This window comes from Lichenostomus cassidix, chromosome 5 (genome assembly GCF_008360975.1).
Source record: "Lichenostomus cassidix isolate B80296 chromosome 5, HeHo_3.0, whole genome shotgun sequence".
In the NCBI taxonomy this organism is placed as follows: domain Eukaryota; kingdom Metazoa; phylum Chordata; class Aves; order Passeriformes; family Meliphagidae; genus Lichenostomus; species Lichenostomus cassidix.
This window is the reverse complement of record NC_139486.1, coordinates 42,879,992-42,900,173: the sequence shown is the minus strand read 5'-3', so window position 1 is coordinate 42,900,173 and position 20,182 is coordinate 42,879,992.

Sequence of the window (20,182 nt, the reverse complement as noted above, 5' to 3'; positions counted from 1 at the left end):
GGTTAGCATGGAAATGCAATGTGCACAAAAACCAAACATGTGCGGTTTTGTGGCTTTGTCATCCAGTTTCCAGCTAATAAATTGTATTTTGCACTCCTGTCAATCTCACTGTCCTGCCAAGGCCATTATGGTTCAAAGTGTATAAAAATAAGTGCTGTATATTCTCTCTGATTCACACTCAGCTCATTGAAAAGACTGGGACTGATTAACCATGTCCACATGATTTTCTCTGAAATCACAGAATATTCTGAGTTTGAAGGGACCCACAAGGATCATCAAGTCCAACTCTTAGGTGAATGGCCCATATGGGGATCAAACCCAAACCCCAGTTGTTTATTAGCAGCATGCTCTAATCAACGAGCTAATCTCACTGGCTAAATGTTAAGCTCCCAGACTCCAAATGAGAGCGAAACATATGAGGAGCAGCTGGGGGAGCTGAGGTTGTTAAGCTTGGAGAAAAGGAGACTCAGGGATGATCTTTTCACTCTCTAAAACTGCCTGAAAGGTGGCTGTATCCAGGTGGGGGGCGGTATCTTCTCCCAAATAATAAGTGCTAGAACAAGAGGAAATGGCTTCTAGTTGCATGAGGAGAGGTTTAGAATTGATATTAGGAAAAATTTCTTCACTGAAAGGATGATCAGGCCTTGAAACAGGGAAGTAGTTGCATCATCATGCCTGGGGATATTGAAAAAACATGTAGACTTAAGGATATAGTTTACAGGTGGACGTGACAGTGCTGAGTAAATTGTTGGACCTGGTGATCTTAAATGATTCCATAATCGAAATGATTCTGTGAATGTGCCATTGCAGCAGCCTGTCAAGTGGGCTTGGGAGAGTGAAGCCGCTGTGTGGGCTGAAGAGTGTAACCCCTGTGTTGCCTTGGAAGGTGCACTGCAGCCAAAAAGCAGATGGGCAGTGAAATCCCAGTGCCCATTCCTCTGTGATCTGGCTCTGCAAGAATGAAACCGCCAGAGGAGCATGGCAGCCTTTGCGCTGGCACCATCTCTGTACTGCGATGTGGGCCGAGGTACAGCCAAGTGTGCAAAAACACTGCCAAGATGCAAAGACCTGTTTTGAAAGGGAACCTGTGACCCACTTCTCTAAAGACAACTGTTCTCTTTTCTGGTAGGAAGAACAGCTTATTCTGTATTTAATAGGAATGTATAGGGAAGGTGTAGCTCTATTGAAGATTTTGGGGAAGGAAGGAAGGGAGGGAGGAAGGGAGGAAGGGAGGGACGGACATTTGCAGTGGAAAATCATCAGACCTGTTAGACCTTTTCACAGAGCAGGTAAGTTTCATGCTTTTGAATCTAATGCTAGAGACTTGTCTTCATAAATAAGTCCCCCTAGTATTACCCAGTGCAGTTACTGCCTGAATTTATGCACATAATAAAGCCAGGCTTTGCTTCAGATAATAAAGTCTCTACACGGCACAAGGAAAAATCCTAAGGTGGTGGCTAAGTCTGGTTTGTGGATGATCTGAGGGTAGGATGGTTAATGGCCCCCCAAAGTGAGCAGTTGGTTCTGGCAATGGTTAATGGCCTGGGAAGGCAGAACATCAAGCACACTTCTGTGCTTGCCTCCAGGTGATGAAGTTAGGAGCCATGTCAACCAGAAATGCCCTTGGCTTTCTACATAGCTTGCCTTTCCATGAAGTGGCAGCATGAGAGATGAAGCTGGGTAGTCTGAATTGACCTGTAGAGGCTATTTAGACATTCTGGATGCCGTGGTGTAACTTGATTTCCCTCCCTATACTGTAAATTGCAGCCCCTAAGTGTGCTGAGGAAGCGCTTGAATATTATGAGCAAAGAAGCTGAGGCAATAAATGAAGAGAAGAGGTATAGCTGGACCCAGCAGTTGCCGTCAAAAAATCTTGGCTGTGACTGGAAGCACATATAAAATCTAGAAACCAAATAGTACCTAAACAGGTAAGAGAGGAAAAACATCCCCTTCAATAGAGTTGAGAACGAGGTGAGAATAATTTCTAATTATAAGTTTAGTTTTTCATCTGATTACTAGTACAATTGAATTTAATACAACTTCTTAGGAAAAGCAAGTGAAAAATGTAACTGTGGTAAGGGATAAAAGATAAGGGATAAAAGATTGCTTACCCCTGGGTAAGCAATATCAGGAAAACAAAGGAAAAGTAGTTACTAATTATGAATTGTCAGGGCAAAGCTCAAATAAGTAATCAAAGTAAAAGGCAACCCTTGAAAAAAACTGATGAAGTATATAGCACATCCCTCTGGAAGCACAGTGGTGCTGTAAAGACACTATTCCTAGTGCTCATGGTACTCAAAATTGAGCTCTTGTGACTCTCTGGGGAGTGCCTGGCTGGGGAGTTCTGCCACAGAAGCAACGCAAACCTACTGATGCAGATGCAGTCAGAAATATTATGAGATATAACACCACTTTGTCCCACACCTCTCATAGTGTTAGCAAAAGCCCCAGGAGTTATGGTTTGATACCTTAATCAGCAGTGGTGTAGACACCAAAGCTGCACTTTTGCAGAGGTGCTGGTAGGGGCCTCTCTCTTGAAGTGAATGCATGTGAAAGGTGAAATTCTGGGTGCAGCTTGCCCTGAGCTGTTCCTTTGGGATAAATAAAGCCAGGGGAGATTTTCTCCTGTGTGATTTTCACACTGCCAGCCTTGGTAGCTTTTGGAACCAGTTTGAGCATTACAGCTTGGACAAATACCAGTTCCTTGGGCTGCTATTGGCTGATATCTGGAGAGTCAAGTGAGTTGTTTAAGTCAGCTGCAGCTTTGTATGGAGATCTGCATACAAGACCATTAATGCCCCTTGAGTAGCTGCACATCACATGCCCTGCTGCATTAATGGGTTTGATTCATTCCAAGGCTCTCAAGGAAACATGTTGAAACATAAGAAGTCATCAGGATGTGAATCTGAAAAGATGACATGCAGTGAACATTAGACAGTAGAATTGACTCATTTCTATTTTCCTGGATAATCACAGCTTGGAACAGAACTGCTGGAATATCTTACATGTTTCTGCAGACTGAAAGAGGAGCTCATGAAGCACAAACAGTAATATTTAAAGAGGTTTCTCAAGGCTTTCTTTTTCTTTTAATAGCAAAATAATGAAGTTATTTTAACAGAATGAATCCTGTATACCACCTTAAAAGGAAGAAAGCCCTACAAAAAACCAAAACAAAACAACCCAACAAAAAACCCAACTGCCAAACTATGGATTTCTGCATAAGAAGGTGTCTGTAAAATGATAAATTCACTGTGAGTTTATTATTCTTTGTGAGTCTTGCAGAATGAGCTACTGAACATGGGACAAGTTATATTCCCCACCCTTGCAAAAAGCAAGGGCATGTGAGCAGTGCTCTGAGACTGTGCATAGAACCAGCAGAATTCATTCATCCAATACATTCATTCCAGAAGGCCATGCATTTTTATTGCCAAGTTAATGCATTAGCTTTCCATAATGCAAATGGAACTGAATGTGTCAAGGAACACAACTGTATTTTAACAGCAGTTAGGAGATCTGTATTAATAATAGGCTCATATCCCAGGACAGATTTACTCTGTTTAATTTTGTCTGTTGCAAAGGAGAGGTTAAATCTAGATACATTATTAAGCAGATAAAGCAACTTTTTATACAGTGCTTAGAAGAGCAACATCTGTTCCTGGGAGATTTGTCATCCTGCATAGACAAACTGCATGTTTATCAAACAGCTCCTGGAGCAGTCTTATTAGCTAGAGGTGGGCTTTATTTATTTATTTATTTTTGTTTGCAGATCTGAATAGCAAGACAGTTTTCAATCATTCCAAACTCAAACACTTTATTCTTTCTGCTTTTCTTGACCAAAATATTGTTTTTCCTGTTCTTTTCTTTTTTTTTCTTTTTTTTTTTTTTCCCAAGGTTGTGAGGAGAGGGGAGAAAAAGACAGAAAAAGAGGTGAGAAGAGAGACAGCAAACTCGACAAAAGCCCTGTGGTTAGAGGTGTTTTCTGGGCTCAGCTTCTCCCTGAAAGTGAGGATACTCAGAGCATGCCTTTCACACAGGAGAATGAGAAATGTGGGTGCCTGGCTCTGAGGTAACATCGCTTACAAAAATCTTTCACCTGATCTGAAGCAGTGAAGTTGAATCAAAATTAGGTCTTTTCTGTGCCATCACATTGAATTAATGTGCCCATATAGCTAAACCAAATTTTGTGGCAGAAAGCAGAGAGCTGCCACTAGGCCAAAGTCCTAGAAGCTGGAAGAGGAGGCAGGATCTTGCTCACCATGTGCTGTGACTAGCTGGGTAATGAGTTCTAGACTGCACAGTTTTGTCTATGGTCTTCTCAAGTGCACAGCACAGTAATAGACAGTTGAAGCAATTTTTTGGAAGAGAAGTATAATGCCTTTAGCAGCAGTTAGTTGGTTGAGCTTGATCTTTCCCGTGGCAAAATTCATTTTTATCTGTTTTTCAGAGCTGAGCTGTTCATAAACTTTTAGAGGTCAAATTTGCTGCCTGTAAGGAGGGCTATTATTTCTGAGTGAACAAAGTATTTCCCCCCATCACATTGACACTCAGGCACAGAGAGACAGCTTTAGCCTATCGTATCCTCCTCTTTTTATCTCTTTCAAGCTTATTAACTATTCCTCAGCAGACAGGAGGAGCCATTCTATATTTCTGTGTGTTTCCACAAATCTGAAAGATGAAGATTACTAGTGGCTCCATAAAATTCATGTCAGATTGTTGCTATGTTTTATTTGTCAGAGTTGCTGAGTTTGTGACATCCAGAGGGTTCAGAATATATCACAGTCTTCCCTGGGAGTGCAAAAAAAGCATTTGCCAAAATAGAGTGCCTGTTGTCTCTCCTGCCTGCGCAGCCAACTCCTCTTTGACGCTGAGGGAGATGAAGACACATATCAGAGGGATGAACTGATGCCCTACAAGTTTATAAGGCCTGGGGTCAAAGATAAAAAAGCATCAGAAGGCACCAAATTGTAAACAAACAAACACTATCAGCCTTGACTTTCAGCATACATTGAACTGTGTACTTTACTCTGTGATAAAGAATAGAAGGAACAAAAGATAAATTTGTGTTGAAGCTACTGGGGTATTTATAAAACATGTGCTTGGGAATATGCATATAAAGTATGAATTCATATACATACCAAAGCCACATAACTCTGAATGCAGGTGATTTTGAAACATATTCTGGGAGTAAATTTTATTTTTTAACAACAAAAATACATGTTTGTGATAATAATACAATTTCAATACTTAGGCTCCTGGGGTAAGGGGTGAAAACTGGAGCTGCAGTAGATTTTTTAGAGATGTGTTTCCTAAAAGCTCAGGTAGCTTATCTAGGCTTGTGGCTCATAACAGGAAATGTTATCTAGTGATTTGGCATGCATCTATATTTACATGGTTAGTTATACCTCTAAAAGGCTTTTTACTGTTACAGTGCCCTGCATTTCTGCACTGTGTGTTGAGTACTGAGAAACAAATTCTTCCAAAATGCCTTACCACTTTTGAAAAGTGCATCATTTGGCCTTCTTGCAAGAAGCATAGGATCTGCTTATCACAGGATATTACAAAGTTATGACTTCATTATATTTTGTCTCTAAAGCCAATTTAATCAGACACAAAACACAGAAGTTCTTTTGCTTCTGCCTTGTTTTATTACACTGCTGTTTGCAGATAGTTTACAGCAGTGTCATTGGTCCTTACTTCCACTCCATGTAGCCTGCATTATTCATGTGCTGTGTCTTATTCATTAAGGTAGGACCCTTTGAAGTTTAGAGTGGCTTAGCTTCTCTGTGGACTTCTAATAATCCAAAAAGGGAAAAAAAAATTATATGAAGCTTGTCTCCCAAAATATGAGGGGGATCATAGGATACACAGAATGCCCTGGTTGCTATAAAACTGAAAATTTCATTTCTACAAACCTCAGGGACAAACTGCAAGGAGTAAATCCCATGACAGCATCCATTTAATGGTGTGTATTTCAAAGGCTGCAAGAATGAAGAGAGAGAGGCACTCTGAGCAAGAGAGGTGAGTGTGGAGAAATGGGAAGAACTTGGTAACATTAAATGACAAAAAAGTCCAATATTAAGTACTCTGCAATAGAACTATTCAGAAATTGCATATCAAAGTCCTAAGCCTGGAAATGAGTGGCTTTTAGGGAGAAAGATGAATGGATAGCAACTTGGTGCGTCCATGTCAACACTGCATATACAAAGTTCATGCAAGATTTGTTTGTTGCCTGTTTGGATTGATGTTTTACAGGGACAGGCAGAGGTTTGCATAGAGATGGGCCCATAAAATGGATGTTGCCAGCTTTTTAGGTGAGCAGTTTTCTATCATGTTGAAAGTCTACTCAGGGAACATTTCAGGCTTACAAAATGTAAGCACAACCAGTTTCCTTTGCCTTGGGACTGAGAAGCCTGTGGAATCTGGGGTGGTCCTTCCAGCAGCTGCCAGATCCAGCCTTCGCAGGCGTTGAGGCAGCAAGAGCAGCTTCTGGTGCTGGCAGCACTGCCAGCCCTGCCCATGCCCCACACCAGGTCCCCACTCCTTGTGAGCAGTGTGAGATACTTTGATTTTCCAGGACTATTATATGCTAAAGAAACAGTCCAGGTCCTCCTATTTTGCTGCCCTTGCAGGGCAGCACTGCGAAGAACTGTCTTCTTTGCTACATCCTGAGACTTAAGATGGAAGTCTCCATCCATACTAAGATGGAAGGAAATAAATATCAAGTTGGCAAAAATATGGGAGTACAACCTCTTTTTCTCTCTAAATTTTATGAGCTTGCTTGCCCAGAAAGACCAGTAATCTTTAACAGTGAAGGAACTGTAAGGCTGACAGGATTTTGAAATGAAAACAGGGGAAGGAGGGGGTGGGGAGAGGGAAAAAATACGTTATTCCAGAGCTGTTAAACTATTAGCAAGTGAGGTATTTTTCTGTAATTCATGTCAGAGATTGTCTCTCTGCCAAATCTATCACAAGAAAGTCTGGTAATTAGTACACACAGACACTTAAGCATCTAATCAGATTTGCGATACTTGTGCTCTTGGCCCAGATAATGTTTTCTAGTTACTTCAGACTGGTATAAATTGGCATTTAGCTGAAGCTACCACCTGCACTGAACATGTGAACTTTTGCTTGTCAGTAAACTATCTCAGACTTTTTTGACAGAAAAAACAAAGGGAGAGATGAAAGAATGCACTGGGAGATGCCAGAACTTCCAAAGAATTACAAAATTATTAAGATTGGAAAGGACACCTGAGATAATTGAGTCCTACTGTTAAGCTAGTGCCATGTTCACTACTAAACCATGTCCCTAAGTGCCAATTCCACTTTTTTTTTTTTTAACACTGCCAGATAACCACTGGAGATTTATTCAGGGAGTAAATCAGACTACTGAGCAGAGACCTTGTCCAGTGATCACAAATAAATATAGAAAATAAGAATTTTCAAGCAAGTATATCATCATGATGCTTTAAATAATAACTTCACCTGATTTGCTATCAATAACACATTCTGGCAAAGCGGATTTGTGCCATTAAAAGCATTTTGGAGTCAGCAAGATAATTTCAATTTTTAACAATCTGAAAATTCATGGTGTTATGTAAGGCACTAAAAATAAACTGGAAATAAACCTTGATATCTCCTTAAAAAGTTAACACAGTAAAAAATAATCTATTGGTACAATATATTTTTAATACTGAATACTAATTCACTCTCACAAATGGTGCAAAAAGCAAAGGTTTTATTTTCCTCAAGAGCTAGGAGTTGGTAAAAAAAAAATTACATTCCTGTGAATAAATTCCACTTAGGTCATACTTGTTTTGATGGAACTGATCCTTTCATCAGAGATCCAAGATTATCTAAGGAGTAATTTTTTTCAAAGTAAAAATGTAGCTAAAATTATTGTCATATATCTTAGTCCAGTATTTATACCTAAAATTTCTGACATTTTGAATGAAAATACATATTATTTTGAATGAAAATATATATTATTTTCACATGCAAAAAAAGGATACCAACTTGTGGAAATAGTAAAAATATTTATCATACAAGATTTCTCATAAAATTTAGATTAACTGGTCTGAGAACCATGTCACCTTGAAGCCTGACTGCATGGTGTGAATTATGTGCTAAAAATCATCAGTGTGTCCCAAAACAACAACTTAGTCTCAACAAGTCATAAAAGAATGCGTATTGCTGATTGATTGTCAATTCTTGTCTTCACAGGAAAACATTAATCAAGCAGGAGGGCCAGATGAGTGGGCTCAGATTAGACACTGTGGAAATCACTGCTGTCATGAATTAGAGAAAGTGAACCTCTGAATATCAGTGATAGGCTTTTAAAGCAGAAGTGGCACAGTCTGTTATCACCGAGCTTCCTGTAGACAACAAGAAATGCTTTTCTTCTTCAATGCAGACAGATTTCCAAGCAGAAGCTGCAGTATTACCAAGTAATTTACATATAAATTAATCCATATTAGACCATATGAATCATTCACTCCTTCACAGGAGTGATCACCATCCAGTTGGTCTGATTGCCTAAGCCAACATATCCATCACAATAATTTGTTTTAAATCATTAGGTAGACACTCCCGTTAATGGGCCTTGTGTTACAGTTCTATGGAGATGGGCCTAAGTAACAAAGTCCAGCTCTGAAGTTCAAGTTCCCAGTTATTTGGCACAATCCAGAGTGATATTTAAATGTGTGTTGCTGCTTCAGACTGTGCAAACGAGGTCTGATGCACAGGAGCACCAGGGAATATCTGGACCTTGCTGCCTCCGATACAGACTCTGGGTGAAGGTCATGGTGTTAAATGTTCTTATCACACAACATCAGTCAATCTTCATTGCTTCCAACTTTTTCTTTAGCAACAACTGCCTCTAATTTCTGCTGAAGAATCTGCTCAATTAAGGCCTTGGTGGTAGCAATTTAATTTTCCTGGCATACATTTCTTTTTCCAAAGTGAACCCCTTAAGTTCAAGGAGTAAAGGTGTTTTGAGAGACCAGAAATTGCTGGGTACTATACCTGTGAGCCTGGTAATTCCCAAACTCACCCAGCTCCCTCTGGGAGATATGTGTTAGTTTCTATCACAGAAGACAGTGTTTCAGTATTAAAAAACCACAACCAACCAACCAACAAACCAAACCAGCCACAGTCAATTTTGACTAATTTGCTGCAGCAGCAATGTGAAAGATGCAAAGAATTAAGGAGCTTTTTTTTTCTTATTTTTTTCTCTATCTCTGGAGTCAAGTTAAAATGGAATAGTGTCATTAAAAGGTTATCTAGTGTAACAACCTAGCCAGTAAAAGGCAGAAGGAGAAGGCTGTATTATTCTGTGAATTGTTTTATGAAGTATCTCTGATACTGACAATCAGTGACCTAAATCCTTCAACAAGGAGAGATTTACAAGAACTTGTCTACAGAGGCAAAGTGTTTCTACTGACTTCAGGCAGCCCTGGGATCAGGGATTAGCGGAATTGCTCATAAATATGGCTTACAGCTACAGAATGCCACAACTGGGAGCCTTCAATAGAAAACTATGTGTAAACATGCCTATGAAAACAGTCTTCACATACTGATCATGAAATGTGTGGGGGTTTAATAGCTTCACAGACCTATTTGTCAGACTTTGCAAAGGTACTTTCCTTTATTAGCTTACACTATTTTATTTATGCCCACAGAATTTTGCTGTCTGCCATTTCCTTGTTCAGGGTTATTTCAAAGTCTCCCCTTTGGAAAATCCCAACCTGTGAGATTCCTGTATGGATCAAGGATGAGTGTTATTCTCCATCTAGTACTGTCTTAAAGGGCTGCATTTCTGTTGTTGCTGTTTCTTCTTTTTTATTTTTTTCCCTTTTCTTTTAATGAATGATAAGCATTATAAGATGGATCAGATAGAATTTAAATATCACAAGCTGTTAAATACTAAACACTTCAGGAATACTTAATTAAGTAGCAGTACACAGCAGGCGGTCAGGTTCTGAGTTGCTATCACATTCCTGGGATGGTACCATGCTGGAAAAACCTATCTGATTACCTTTATTAACCATCTCAGAACGGTAGTAATTAACTACTGCAGAAATTTACTGTCGAAAAAGCACATTGTTATCAATGAAATGAATGCAAGTTTTCACAACACTGCACTTAATGGGCATTACTGCCACACACAAAGCAGTACTGGCAAATCATTTCGCAGCCCATTTGAGTTCAGGTAATATTAAAGCTGCTACATAATACAAATTTTAAGCAGGATTCAGCTGGATAAGTAAGTGGAGTAGAGATTGCTGCTACCTATGTGGTGCTGAAAATCTGTGACTAGCATCCTTTGATAAGCGAAACTGCTGAATCTTAAGTCTGGTCTTCAGAGACTGCAGCTACATCCACACTGTGAAAATGTATTCTGATTGCATGACTGTACTTTGACATTAACTGCCAAAACTGCAGCCACTGTGGATTTGATGTGGCTACGCATATCATTACAGCAAGAAATTAATTCAAGGATCATCATGTCAGGGCAGCTTAGTGACTGGGGCCTGGTGTACTGCTGAAAGTACTGAGCTTCCTGTCTGAGCAGGCTAAACTATCAGAGCCCTACAATTCATGGTCACTTTAGTCATTGCACCCTCTGTCACATGCTGGGGCTCCTTACCTCATGTGTTCAACAAGGGACAAGCTGCTTTCTATGTAAGTAAATCCTTGGTAGAAGCAAGGAAAAACGCATGCTAATGTATCTCAGCTGCTGATTAAACATGTCAAAACCTTAAATTGCCTTTCTTTTTTCAGCTCAATGTGGGATCCTTTTCACTTCTTGCCCTAAGCTGCTGAGCATTTGTTACTACATAAACCAGTTACTACACGTACCTCATGGATCATTGCTGGGCAAACCAATATCTCCATGTACTTCATTCTGTCTTTCCAGAATCCATTAGTATGCCAAGGAGTGAACTATTCCAGCCCCCTGAGCAGCTTCAAGGACCCATCATCTCGTTTAAAATCTCTCTGACAGAAAATATATATTTTGTCTTCCCTTAGAAAGGAACAATTACCCAAGCCATTCATCTCAAGCCCAGGGTCAGCAATGGGTTTCCTAAACATAAAAATGACACGACTTTGAAGCCCATTGTCTCACTGGCTTGGTGGGTCAGAAAGCAGGATTTTTATCCTTTTTGAGATGGGAGAATTGCAAATTGCTAGCACTTGCTTCTGAACTCTGGAATGGGCAGAAAAAAATGTAGTGTCTTGATACTGGTACAGTGAAGAAAGGAATTTGAGAAAGGATGTTGTGACATATGCCAAGGCCTGTGCTGCTTGAGTCAAAATTACAGAAACATCCAGTTTTACTTGGTAAGTTAGAAAAATTCTCATGTAATTACTTAAAATTATATCAAATGTTCCTGAAATAGGCTTTTTCTAACAGTTGTCGTGAAATGTCAATGGAAGGAAATGGTGTATGTTTGCATTATGATAATTTCAAACCAATGTTGATGATCTCTTTGTGTCATATTTCACCAACATATACTTATACATCAAGATAGCAAAGTCCTCTTGTATCTTTCAGGATTATAAGTATTACATTGGGGCAAGACATTGTTATTTAATAATCAATTTTGTACATTGGTTACAAAATAAATCAGTGTCACTATTGACACTTGCTATTTCATGCATGTTATTCTTCCTAAGGATTTAACACTGGCTCATTTATGCAGGTGAAAAAGACAAAAAAGGAAAGACAGTAACTTGTGAACCAGGAGACATTTTTAAAACATGTTTTAAAATTATACTGCTATTTTTCAACATCTGCCTTTGGCAGCCTTTCCTCCCTCAGCATAGTTACTAGTCAAGGCATTATTATTGCATATGTTTTGAGGATGTGGGATGCTCTTCAAAAGGCTTTATTTAAAAGAAATAAAATCTGTAAGCACACTCATTCCCAACAGCACAATATAAACATTTAACAGAAATAAAACAACAAAGACCAGGGGACGAGATAAAAAATGAGTTAAAATTCATACTCATTGCACAGTTTCATCTTTGGTCTCTGTACTATTTATTTCTCTTATTATGAAGGAAAAAGGTTGAGTCAAGAGAAAGTGTGAGTCCCGGAAGGGGGACTGAGTAGATGTAGCACTCAAAAGTGATTACAAAGAGAGTGATAATAAAAATAGCAGTGAATAACTTGACTGACACCAAGTTACTGCTGGAAGTACTGCACCACCAGCTTGCCTGATGCACAGACAGATTTTTCTTTGGTTTCCAGATTCCTGCAATTATGTTGTTGTTGTAAGCAACAAAATATTTCAAATAATGATAGCAATTAACAATGAAAACACATATTATGGGACTCATGCAGTGTGCTCAAGGCATAAGCACACACAGTCCTGCTTTCTCTTGATACTATGGAAATATCTTTACATCCTAAGATAGCATTTAAAATCTCCATATATTCTTTTCCTTTTGGACTTGAAATAAGAACTTTGGACCGATGGAGTGAAGTTGTCTAAGTATGTAAAGGTGAGCCTTAATGCAATTTCCAAAACTGAACTCTCAATATTTAAGCCTTACTGAGCACCAGGAATGTAAACATCGTGGAGCTTTGCACTCTGATCAACAGCAAAGGCTCAGTGTGCAAAGTGAGATAAGGTGGCATTGATATGCCTGAAGTCCCAGGCTGTGATCCTTAGAGCAGCTTCCTGCATCTTGTAGAAATGGACTTTGCAGGAACATGATCTTTTGTCAGGAAGTTTTTCTGAGAGGCCTGTCTTCCAGAAGGATTCCCTTCTCAGCCTGAAGAGGACCATGAGGAGTCCCCAGCCTGTAAGCAGTGTGTGTGGGGGGCACTCTGCCCTGTCTTGCTTCTTCAGATATCCTTACATGAGTGCAGCGCTGGATACCAAAATAAAGTGCAAAAGCTGCTGTCTGAAACCAAACAAGCCTGTAGGAAATAAAAGGCATGACCTAGGTGAAATGATTGCAAATTTTCAGACTGGTTGATGAGGGACTGGGGGTGAGTACTGAAACACAGATACTCAGAGAAGTGGCCAAAACTTTATAGTCTTGAGGCATAACATGTCTAAGAGATAAAAAGGAGTTAATAGAACAAAATAATGAAGATTGTTCCAATACTATTTTGCTGCTTATGCCAACCAGTGTTAGTGACATGTAAGAAGTGAGAAGTCTCTTTATGCTACTAAAATGATGCTAGAAAAATTCAAGGCTGGTTGTTCTTGAAACATATCTTTCATACTGGACAAAAAGCACCAATGCAGTTTTCTCAAAGAGTTAATGATTCTAGATTCTCTTTAAAATCAGCAATTAAATAGGAAACTGCCCCTTTGTGCTAATGTAAATTTGTTTACTCACAGTAAGTGTTAGTGTCTAGCATTTGTGCTTCAAACATGCACTCATACTCAAAGTACAAAAATCAGCTTTTTTTTTTTTTTTTCTTTTTTTAGGAAGCGAGATTTTGATTCAGATAAGACTGTGGATAAATGCCCTTGGACTTGCTGTAAAGGCCACTCATTGACTGCAACTCCCACTGAAGTCAGTGGGAGTTTTTTCACAGACTTCAAGAAGACATTAGATCTGATCTGGGTGAATTACCTGTAGCAAAAGTGCTGTTATGAAAGCAGAATGTCATGACATCAATACCATAGCTTATAGCCACTTTTTCTGGTTAGTCTGTGAATTTAGGAGGCTAAATACAAAGGGAGCACTGGCTCCATAAAAACATATTTTGCGGAGAGGTTTCAAGAGGTCTAATTTTTAAAAGGAAAGAGAAATAAATACACGGATTTAAAAGAAGTCATGAGGGAATATGTGTGTTGTCATTTGTAAGACAATTTACAGGTACTTCATCTGATTGAGGCACGAATGGGAGATAGAGGCAGGGAGAAACTGCTAAAATGACTGGAAATGAGGAGGTGACCAAAGTCATAGTAGCTGAGGCTCCAGAGAATATGGATGCAGATGGGGGATGTGCATTTACAGGAACTTTCATGGCTCTATGCCAAGCTTAGGGCTGAATTGACTCCTTCCTGGAAAAGCTGCCATGTGCTGAAGGTGCTCCCTCAGCTGAGGTCAAGAGGGCCAGGAGAACACTAGTTGTACGAGTATTTAGAAAATTTTAACTGTAGAGAACTTGTGTCAGCCTTGTTCAGGTCATTGCCCTTCCAGTTTCTGCAGGAGTCACAGGCATCTGTGGCTAGAAAGAGATTTTTTTTTAATCTAGGTCTCCATGGTGCAATAACATTTAATCTGACGGCAGGAGGTAGGGGTTGTTGACATGCTTAAGCTAGTTTTCTGATACCCTGTGAACTTAGGATATCAGCCAGAAAGGTTTTTAACCCCACAAAGATTGTCTGTTTCTAATTATATATTATCTTTGCTGTTACAGAATTTTCCTGTCTTACATTTAGGACATTGCTTCTTTTGCAGCCATCTTCTGATAACATTAATAATCCTCTTCTTTCATTTGTATTATCTCCTTGGAAATATTTATAGACTATGTTCATATTCCCCTGATTCCTTCTTTCTGCAGAGAGAATTAATTTTGTTTCCTCAATCATTCTGTCTATTATATGTTAGACCATAATCCTTCCACAGTGTCATTTTCTTGCCCTTCTATGCATTGTCTCTACTTCTACAATATCATTTTTAATCACGGACAAGAGAACTACGTATAATTTCTTAAATATAATTGAACACATGTCATCTGCTCTTTCAGCTGCTTGACTGAACAAAGTGTAAGGCCAAGATGTTACTTTCAACCTCCTCGTTGTGCCAGAACACTCATTTGGAGAAAATATATTGTATAATTCTCTGAAATTATTCAATACACATGTGGGAAAATGCAAAAGAAAGATCTGATTGTCTATACAGTCCTACAGAAGGCCCACAATTCAAAATGACCAAATCTAACTACTATCTATTAAGAATCTGTGACAGGCAGGATAATACTTAGGGTCCTATCCTCTAACCAACATAAACAACCCTACTTGAAGCAATAATATAAGAACCTGTGTAATCCAAATTCTTGGATTTCTGTGCCCATACTCAGCTCTGGACTGAATGAGACAGATTACACTGATAAAAAAGTTTTCATATTTATTCAGATTTTTATATATAAAAAAAGGAAAAGGTGCAACCTAAATAAATTCAAGTGCTCTTGTGTTTGCACCAAGAGAACCCCTCCCTCTCTTTGTGCCAGCTATGTGTGGCCATGAGGCAACTGCAGCCACACCAACCCACATTGCAGCCTCTCAGCACAGTGAGCAGCACGAGATAGATCCTTGTGCATAGCATAGCACCACTCATGGTGGGGCAAGTGTCTGTAAGGAGGGTGACTGGCTTTTGGCAGGAGAACTGGGTGTCCCTCATTTGACAGGACTAAGGCAAGATGGGATGATGTTTTGGGGATGTGCTCAGTGCAACATTTGAAATGAAATGCTCAACTGCACTTGGGTTATTTTAGTCTCAAACCACTATGAAGCAGAGATTTTCAGACACACAGAATTAATGTTTCCAATAGGTGAAAAAGGAGAGGCAGAAAGAATGAAATTTAATCAATTTTTATAACTGGAAAAATGAGAGCCAGAAGCAGCCATCATTGATACTTTTACTAAGCATTTTTCAAGAAATATTGGAACAACACCTGAATAGGATTTTTACTTTTAATTGCCCTTTAATACTTTGTAGGTGTCCACCTACTGTCCTATAATTTAACACCAAATCCAGCACTATAGGTTTCGTTCAGATAGATGCTCTGTGGAGATGTACTGGTTCAGTTTGGATTAGAAAAATTATTAAGACTGCAATCTGTTCCTGTGATTCATGTATCTGTTCATTCGTTCTTGTAATAGTACCACATCTACCAGCCTCATTAACCATAATAGACCTTTAAGCTCCTGGTGGGTTATAGGTTTGTAAAGTGTTACAAAGTAATTCTTGTCACTATAATTTAAACATGATGTTGTTGTTATTACTGAATCTATTTTATGAACCTTTTTTCATAACCAGATATATGCAGAAATGCTTGGTGGTATATTGCACTTGGCTGCAATGGTAAAAAAATCTGGGTAATTACAGCTGATGAATGGTGGGTACTGAGCTCCTGAATACCTAGAGCAACCTTCTGCCCTAGCACACCTCACAGTGAAAGTACTGCAGTATAATGCTAATGAAGAATATTACATACCTGGCTCTGAAAATGAGCCCAAATTGTGTTCATTATGCAAAAAGATACTCATATTCACTGTCAGGAGCTTTGCCAATGCACCTTTAGGATATTATCAAACGACAGAATATCCTAAGGCATTATTGAATCCTACACTCAGAACTTGTAGATTTTTGCCTGTGGAAAATAATGCTGCTCTAGTCATTCATCAATAGTAGTCACAAGAAAATGCATCTTGTATTCAGTGCAAAGAGATTCCAGTCAAGCCCTAGCTCAGGATAAAGACATTGCTTGTATTCTGCATTATGCTTTATCTCTGAAGAGTAGCAAGCAAAATAATACATCTTGCTTTTATTATACTAATAGTATTTCTTCATCTCATAGAACCATATTTTGTAATTACCCAGCATTCCTTTAAAGATCTTAAAGGCTTTTTCATTGTCAACTAATACAACCAACCAACGTCAGTGTTTGTCAAGTACGTTCACAGTTGCTATTATAGGCACTAAATGCATTCATTTGTCAGCTACCCACCATTTCAAACATCTGTAGTGGTGAGAGGATTTTTGGAGAGCCAATCTCTAATATTCAGGATCAAGCTCCTCCCAGAAGAAGTTTAAACACAGACATCTGCTGGCATTTCAAGTCAGACTGTGTGAAAGTGGTCAAAAGAGATATAACTGAACTGAAACTGAAGAGTTGATAATCTCCAGTACTCACTAAAGGGTTGACATTACCTTGGTTGTAAAAATGAACTCTGTATAGGTGAAACCTGGGTAAACAACATGAGCAACATGTTTAAATTACTCTGGAGTAGTTACAGCAAGCCCTGCCTATGTCCCTGCAGACGGATGGTCAAAGCCACTGGACAAACATCCTTTGTACTTAATAGGAAAAGAAATAGTAGGCCATTGAAGGCTGCAATTGCAGATCCTTTTCACTGTGCACTGAAGGATACATAACTCATGGATTAGCTAAAGGACATATTTACTGGAAAAGCACAGGATTTAGGAGAACTAATTCAGTCTGGTCCTGCCCACTATTTTTTTGCCTAGAAGTTAGGTTATTCTACAATGGTTTGGGTTTTCCCAGCCTGAGCTATCATAGTTCTATCTTATAATCCTATGAAGTTCTTATTTGCCTCAGAATTTTTTCCAATAAAGAACTCTTTTGTTTCTGGAATTTATTTATCCTTTGCTCTTCTCTAACAATGGTATGTAGCAGATGATAGAGGAATATATAAAATCCAATACTACTGGTCATGACAAAACCCTTGCCTGAAAAACTACATCTCCTTATAATTTTAATATTTGCTTATTCTATCTCACACTTTGTGAGTTTCTCAGGAATATCATAGAGTGGCAGATCTTTAAATTTTTTCCTTTTTTTTTTCCCCCAAACGGAAATGAAAAAAAATTCTCATCAGAGACACTGGTAATTAGTTTTCCTAGCGGATTAGCTTCTCCCCATGTTTATTTCTCTCAGTCTTGTGTTTAAACACAGGAGATGAAGAAAGAAATATTTGTAAAAACTGTTATTGCAAATGTCAAAATGTTCAAGAGTATGAGTGGATTATTAATCATCTGAAGGGACTCAGCTAATAATCCATAAAAGGCAAAAGTTTTTTATTTCTGTGAAAGGTATCTTTTCTCTCAAATTGGTTCCTCTTGGCAGACTGACAACCTTAGGTCAATAAATACTCCAATCGTGGAAGCTGATCTTGAAACCTCAAATCAAATTCAAGTAAGACCTGGTGTATCCTAATTAAGAGCTTTCCTACTGCTTTGCAATACTAAATAGACTCACATAACAGAGAACTACACATGAAACAGAAGCCAGTGGAGGCATTTTGGCTAAGATACAAGTAATAGACCATAAGACTTAAACGGAATCCCCTCACACTTTCTACGCATTTACTGTTTCTAATAAAACCTCAGGTATTCTGGAAAATGATCAGAAAGAATATAACACTCTAAATAAATCTGGGAGCTCAGAAGATGAAAGCAGCCAGAATCATATTTTACCCCAGGGATGAAACTACAAATCTACCTTCAAGCCAACAATGATAGAATTCAACACTGAATGAAAATTCTCATTCATGTAGAAATTTTATGCCATGTAGGAAAAAACACTACAGAATGACAAGTGACTCTTGACCAACATTGGCCTGCATCTTTAATCAATGAAGTAATTTCTTTAATCTATAAAGAGCAGAGAATTTTGATTGCTTCTTGTGAAAGTGTGGAGGCTCTCTTCTGTGCAGGTTCCTTCTTTTAAAAGTGCAGAGGAAGATTATTGCCTAAAGGAAATGACTAAAAGCACCAGAAATAAAGTAAAAAGAGTGCTGTCTTCTGTCACTGAAAAATGTTTGTGCTGCAAATGTACATGTTTTTCTGTGTGTATATTTTCCCACAGAGAGCATGGGTGGAAAAAAGTGACAAAAGTGAAAAAGAAGTCGTGACAGAGTTTCAGTGAGATAAAAAAGTTTAAACAGCCTTGCCCCTCTGTCTCCCAAGCTTGCCTGAATCAACAGGGAGAACAATCATGTTTGCAAGGCTGTCTGTCTGTGGGTCTAAGAGCCTCTCCTGGTTGGCATGGTTATTGAACTTGGACATTATTGCTGGTGTTATCATCTTTGAGCTGGGCTGGATTGTGGCTGAACACTTGAGTCATGTACCACCACTGCCCACTCAAAGGCTGCATGAAAGCAGTCTTGGTGCCCCATGCCTGGCCAGAGCTGTTCTGTTCTGACCTCAAACAGTAACTGGGGTCTAGCAACTGAGACCATAAATGCTCTGATGATAGAAATGTTCCTCTGTCACCAGTACTGCTCAGGAATCAATGTCTCTAGCAAACCAGGCTTCCTCTTGAGAACACACAAAGCTGAATTCTTTCAGTGCATATTGTATTAATGATTATCCTCTTGTTAAGCAATCAAATAAGATGTTTTGAGATTGTTTTGGGGGAGTGGAGAGAGAGACCTAAGAGACTTTTTTTTTTTTTAATATGCAAACTACCTTAATTCTCTAGAAGTCATTAAACTACAACACCAGATGTGAGTTGGGCTGTAAGAATTTTGTAGTGGGTTCATTCCTCCATGGGGGAAAAATGAGTGCTGCATATGTTTGGGAAATAATTTTGGGTATGTTTTATTCACAAACAACAGGTACCTAAGGTCATGATCACCTTGTAAAGAGATTGCAAAAACAACAAGCAACCTACATATCCATCATCAAGACTTCAGCTGGAAATGCACCTGTGTCCCAGACTGTGCTGATCAACAGCTGCTGCCTGTCTTTGTCACCTTCTTACAAGCACTGTGATCACCTTTAGGAAATATATTGCACTGGTTGTTCTTTGGATATATGGATTTTTTTGATTTTGGATGTTGAAATACTGTGTTCCTGCAGACCACCAGTATAGATGGAATTTAGCCCATAATATCATATTTGCTGCTACTGGATGTGAGTATTAGCATATCATCTCTAGTACAAATCATCTATAAACACACAAATTTCCCTCAAAAGCCAGTGCTCAATTATAGTATCAAAAGCCAGCGCTCTGATTCATGGTAGTAGCAAATGTGTAGAAGGAGATAACTGATATAGCATTAAATATAATTATTCCCTTACATTAAAAAGTCCCACAGACACTAAACAAACCAACAATACACATTTGAATGGGTAGAATGTCTGGAGCACTGCTGTCACAAGCTCCCCAGCCTCCTTCCCCCATGCTGAGCTGAATCTGGTATTGGAGGAGTAGGAACATATTAAGAAAGCTCCTTTCCCTCACTCCAGAGTGAGGAAAAACCTGTTTGAAACAGACTAAGGTCTCCTTCAGTTTGGGCAATGTTGCACTTACTAATGGTCCAGGGTTCTCACTGTTAATTTCTGTGAAAGATGCTACTGGAAGGCAAATGATGTCACATAGCCAAGTACTGTGAGCTCTCTCTCTCAGACTTGCATCAGAATGACTGCATTATTTGATGAAAGACAATATTTGATGCCAGAT